The 6,526-nt window shown below is 35.3% G+C and overlaps 1 pseudogene across 1 annotated transcript; it reads right to left on the reverse strand.

Moving 5' to 3' along the window:
• Positions 1–1,136: 1,136 nt before the first annotated feature.
• Positions 1,137–3,642, reverse strand: LOC143539703 (GDSL esterase/lipase At2g23540-like; annotated as a pseudogene). The gene is made up of 5 exons (XR_013136484.1): positions 3,136–3,642; positions 2,864–2,993; positions 2,321–2,569; positions 1,791–2,046; positions 1,137–1,578 (listed from the first exon to the last, which is right to left on the reverse strand). The product of XR_013136484.1 is annotated as a GDSL esterase/lipase At2g23540-like (transcript).
• Positions 3,643–6,526: the final 2,884 nt, after the last annotated feature.

A 6,526-nucleotide genomic window follows, 5' to 3' on the forward strand; every position in this document is an offset into this window, starting at 1 on the left:
TCTTTTGGGCGGGAATATTCCCGCCCTGCTCATTCCTTCTTCATGTGACATTGCTGAAGTATAAGAGTTAGTGCCTTATGCGTGTAGCCTTACTGTTAGTGCGTGTAGCCTTCCTTCTTGGCTTGTACCCACAGCTGCGGGGACAGGCAGGGTACTGTACCAAGGGAGGCTTTCCTGCGGGAACAGCTAGCTTACTGCGTGTAAGGTCTTCATCTTTCTGAGCATGGTGGGTCCTGCGGATCCAGTTGGTCTTTGCGCAGACGTACCTCTTCAAGGTGAGTCTTGCGGGTCCAACTGGGCTTTGCGGGGACCTACCTCTTCAGTAACCATCTTCTGTATAACTCTTAGCAAGAGATACAAGTGCATTATATGGTTATAGCTAGGGATGAGCATTTTGTCCCAAATACCCGTATTTGTACTCCTACCGTACCCGTACCGATTTAGCCTATTCGTGTACGGGTATTGGTACTCATTTTTGTTGAATTTTGGTACGGGTACATTTGGTATTTTTTAAATGTTTGGATTATATAAGAGTTTAATTGAGATTCTTCATATTTAATATATAAAATAAATTCTCCAGCCATGTTATTATTGAACAAGTACCAAACTTTTCTTCAAAATTAAATAATATAACATCCAAGACACGAACCAACAAACAAATCACTTACAAACCGACGACCGAGTTAGGGTTCTTCAATAGTATCTTATCATTAAATCGATGGCCAATTTGGTTTATGTACTACTTTGGTACCCGTCACGTACCCGCGCAAGTACCGATACTCGGACAAATTCAGGTTGTTTGTTACTTGTACCGGTACCGGTTTCAAGATCGTCGAAAATTTGGAAATAAAAAAGCAAAGTGGTACAAAAACGGGTATTGTACCAAAATACCCGTACCAATACCCGTACCCGTACTCGTACCATACCTAAAAATTTGGTACGAGTATTGGTACGTGTTTTTATTGATTTTTGGTACGAGTACAAGTACAGGTACGGATACGAGTAGTGTCCCACGCTCATTCCTAGTTATAGCAGTTGTCAACGTATATATACTAGGAGTTAATGTAAGTATATCTTTTTTATTTGACTCATCTTACACCTATCCATTTTGATCCAATTTTAATCCCCATTGATGAGAAAACCAATTTGTCATTGTTGTCCCGATTCATCAAGATTACAAATTCAATCTTTCGATTATTTACATGGAAACACATGCTCCAATTCACACATACATCTATAAACAATCAACTATAAATTACACGATAATTCAATAACCACAAAGATTAAAACATTATCTGAGATCCATAATACAAAAAGTTAACGATAGCACAAGTTTATCGATCATTTATTAAAGATTTAGATCGCGTAGTTCTCTTAAATTCATCGGAGACACATATTTTGGGTCACCTTGGAGCAATTGCTTGGAGATGAGCAAATTCGCAGCTTCACTAGGGTGGTAAGGATCCCAAAACACGTGTTTATCTCGGTCTTCACACAAAGTCGACGTTGGACCGCATGGAATGATCCCGGCATATTGACCTCCATTCCCACAACAAGCTTTACTCGCCGTTTTAAACCCTGAAATGTCCAATATACCAATTCAACTTACAATGCGGGTGAAAGAATATAGCAGGTTCAGAAAATGTCACATAATGGTAACCAAGTTTCAAAATTGTTCCAATTATGGTTAATTTGCAACAGAATAAAAAAACTGTTGTAAATTATTAATAAATATCCTAATATTCTAAAGAGAACAATAAGTAATAGATATAGGTATAACTGTTTCCCACCGTATTTGTCATAGTTAACGATGAGTTCCAGCACTAAATCGTAAACATTGGCATGAACAAATGTAGCCCCTGGGAGATTATCATTTAGTTCCGCAACCAAATCCTTCAGTTTAGCATTGTATTGAATCGCAAGTTGATTAGGCAATGCAACGCACTCGTTTTCGTTCAACTGATTAATCGTCCTTTGATAAGGTATGCACCCGATTGGCCCAACGTTTCCCACGATGAATTTTCGAGCATCCAGTTGATAAAGTCTCTGAAACCATTAGTTAAGTTACACTTTAGTTCAATAGAGTTTGTAAATATAAGGTGTAACATGAGACTCAGGCCAGCGAAACCAAGCATTGACTTTAGGCCTGTACTTAACAAAAGCCTTCAAATTAAAAAAAAACATTAAACATAGATATATTATAATGGGCAAAGTAAACTTAACATTCTTGTTTTTTATTCTTGATATTAATGAAAAGGCTACAAAATCTCGTTTCGATTTAGGCCTCTAAAATCGTTGAGACGGCCCTGATGAGACTTACGGTTAATTGGGATCGAAGGTGACTAATGAGATCATCAACAACCCCGTCGGGAGACTGTGTAACTCGAGCTCCAATCGAGAGAACAGGAAGCAAGTAATTGTTGAGGAAATCGTTAGAACCGATACTGATTGAGAAAATTGATTTCTTCATGACGTGTTCCCTTCCTTTTGACGCGCCGAGGAGTTTATCGATTTGTTGTCGTGTTATGTTGAAGTAATCTACTTGGATGTCCACTGATAATCTGTTAACCTGTTACAACAGTTTTTGATAACATTGTTAGCAACTATTTATTTAAAGTTTTTAGGTGTTTCTTTTAATTAGTAGGTGGCAAGCAAACTCTGAAGTTTTATAGAGACAAGCGAACTCCTAGGCAGTTTGGAACAATTTTCACTAGACTCTATGGAGTTCGTTTGCCACCCATCAAGTTTGCTTGCCACCCAAACGAACTTGTGTGCATGGGCATCAAACTGCCTAGAAGTAGAATATAAAGTTCCAAAACAAATTAACATTATGAACCATCTATTAATCGAAAAAAAAACTTACGAAAATTCTTCCGGTGGCATTCATAATCCCTCCACCACCGGAGGCATAATTCACACCATGTAATATAACTCTCCGGTGGAATTTGGGTCCAGAAAAGGTACCGCGTAATATTGTTGCCCTAGTTCCTCCCCTATTATCATAAAACATAACATAACGTAACATAATATAACATTAACATTAGTTTAATTAGCTAATTTACATTTCACTAGTGTTGAATAATCAAGATTATTATTTAATGACAACAAATGTCATATACTGATTTAAACTCGTACCGATGATGTCTCCGATAGTTCTACCATTAGTATATCGACCAGTAGGATTTCCACCAGACTGTTTAAAATCAATCCCATTAGGTTTAATGTTAGCTTTAGATAATGTAGGCAAAAAGTTATTATTTCCGGCATCAACCAACGAATCACCAAAGATATAAGAAGCCCCCAACGCTCCGCCTCCATCACCACCATCAGCGGCAGCAGCCACCGCGGTTAAAGAGATAAAAAGAAGTAAAGCTGCTACCATATTGAAGGTGATATATTGTTGAAGGTGGAGTGAAGGTATGGGACAACTTAAGGCTTTATATTTGTGGGGTTATAATGTAGTAAAAATGGATGCATGTGTGTTTGGTAAGACCTGATGAGTTGGTTGATCCAATATAGGAATCATCAATGTCTTTAGTACTCTTTACCTGTCTTTGACTTATAGGAATACCATGTTTTAGAACATCCTTTATAATAGGAAATTATAGATGTGACTAATGACTATGGTTGTGTTGGTACATGGATATATATAATTGTTTTGATCTATGAATTAGAATGTCATATATACTTTCTAAGCTTCCCAAATATAATTTTGTTTTCATAGAATCTATTTCTAACTATTTATTCTCTAGTCATTATTTTTTAAAAACTTGTATAAACATTTTGTTAGAATTTTATTAAAGTATAAATTATACTTTCAAATAGGTACATGAGATTTTTTTAGTGAATGGCCGAGATCAATCGAGCTTATACGAGGTCGGGTTTGGCTTAAATAGGCTAATTTACACCTCCAAAATGATTAATTAATTTGTTTGAGATAAAATAACAATATATGATAGAAGTAAAGAACTTAATAAAAATAAATATATTTTTTTATAAAATAATTAAATTGGTTTATAATTAATATTTATAAAACAACAGTGATAAAAAAAATAAAAAAATAAAAGAAAATTAAAGTGAGGCTGGCCATGAATAGTATGGGTGTTCACGGTCCGGTTTTCGCGGTTTTTGGGTCAAACCGCGAACCAAACCGTTAGTAACGGTTTTTAGTTATTGCAAACCATAACTAAACCGTAAAACTTTTGAACCGGACCGAACCAAACCGTTACTAACGGTTTGGTTCCGGTTTGGTTTCACGGTTGGGGCCTTTCGGGTTTTTATACAAATTATTCAACATAAGGTATAATATATTTATAGTAAAGTTGTCAATAATTTGCAAATATCAAACATGTTTAAACACAATATGTTCAGGGTCTAAGTTTAAACACAAGTTGTTCGAAACACACATCAAAATAACTATGTGACCAAACTTCAATATGCCAAAATACATCAAAAAGTTAACGGTTGGGCTTAGCACATTTTCTAATTTATAGCAAGTATGCAGTTAATATATATTATATACATTACTAGTTCTAATTTAACAAATATATTCATATATAATCTAAGATATTTTAAGAAATTAAATATAATTAAATTATGCAATACGGTTCGGTTTATACGTTAGCTTTCGGTATAAACCGTAAACCAAAACATTCACTACGGTTTGAAAATTTTTAACCGACCGACCAAAACTTAAGAAAATAAACCAACCATGAAACCAAACCGATAACCGGTTTGAACGGTTTCATGGTTTCAAACCGAACCGTGAACACCCCTAATGAATAATGAATAGGCTGGTTTGAACTAGAAAAGATTGAACTATAAAGTCATTAAAGTGAGCCTCATTCCTTAATTATTTTCTTTTCTTTCTTTCTTTTTCTTTTTTTTTTCTTCTCACGGCCTAGTATTTTATTCTCCTTTTGAACTTAACTTATCACAGCTCAACTGTTTTTCTTAATTATTGTTATTATGGTTTTTCTTGTCATTTTGGATTTAATTTATTATTATTACTCTTAATTATTATTTTTACCATTATTATTATTACTAGCAACAGCAAAAGTAGTAGTCTGTTTTTTTTTTATATTCTAACAAGTATATTTAAAAAATGAAAGCCCGCACATCTTATCAAGGATCAATGGAATGTTAGATTTAGCAACCATTTTCTATGATAATGTACGTCGTTGTCAGTTTGCTATTAATGTAAAACATGTTTCGATAATTTTTAGCATTTACAACTTTATCTTTTGGTTATACGGAATACCTTTTATATAATTAGACCTTATATGATTATAAATAAACTTTTTTTATTTTGTAATATAAAGATTTTCCACTGCACCACGCGAGAGAAACTCATAGTTATCATGTTTATTATGTAAGGCCCTGTTACCGGTGTCTCACGTTTGGACGTTGGATTTACTCATCAACACAGTTCTACAAATCAGAGTTAATTAAAACTTTACGCGGAATATAAAACTTCAACCATAATATCTTACATAACCTTCAAATCTTACCTTATAAAACATTCATAGTTATTTAAACATAAAACATAGTTTTTAAAAACATCATAACATTTCCTTCAAGATGCCAGTATCTTCGACCATGCCATGTGTCTCCAATCACGCGAGCTGCCTCAACCTATTTGCCTGCATGCATACTATAAGTCAGCTACGCTGAGTGAGTTCTAGTTAATCACATAACTTACTTTACATACACATGCACGTGCCCGAAGGTACGCATTACATACTTAACATGTCCATCAATCTTTCATACACATACATAACTAACCTTACGTTATAAAGAGCATTCGCCCTACATACCTCGGATATTATTAGGGTCCTCCATCATCGGATATTATTAGGGTCCGGTCACCCTTCATCCTCGGATATTGTTAGGGTCCGGTCTCCCTTTCTTCCATACCTCTATAACATACTTTTCTACATACATAACCGTAAGCTTCATATGTACATACATCAATCATTCGTTGTCATACAACATACTTATATCATCAAACCATTACCTGTCAGTACATGCAATATTCGAAGATCGTTCATGTACCGACAAGAAAACATTCATACACTTCACATAATACATATATGGCATACACTTATCACATATGATAAGTGTATTAACTAATCACATCGAGTATGCACACAGCCCCGAAAACATAACAAGGAATGGGGCTAGAAACTCACCTGAAGTCGGTTACGTTCACCGTTAATAGTTATTCATTTCTTCAGTTGGACGCGGCTAACTGTATAATAATTACATGCATCAATTAACTATCGCTACCCATATCGCGTTTCTAGTTTAATTATAACCCTCAACGGACGGGGTCCAGAGGCAGTGCCCCTGGCAGCGGGGTTCTAGGGAGGCAGCCCTAGCGGGACCCAAGGGGCAGAGCCCCTGGCTGGGGTTAAGCTGCCAGGTCAGCTTGGAAAAATTTTATTTTCATTAACTGTCTTAACACATTTTTCATTAACATTTTAAGTTATCTTCTAAGTTGGGGCTTATTTACTAAGCCTAAGAT

Source organism: Bidens hawaiensis, unplaced genomic scaffold, assembly GCF_021521415.1.
Source record: "Bidens hawaiensis isolate Kalapana, Puna unplaced genomic scaffold, B.hawaiensis_p1.1 tig00012010_1, whole genome shotgun sequence".
In the NCBI taxonomy this organism is placed as follows: domain Eukaryota; kingdom Viridiplantae; phylum Streptophyta; class Magnoliopsida; order Asterales; family Asteraceae; genus Bidens; species Bidens hawaiensis.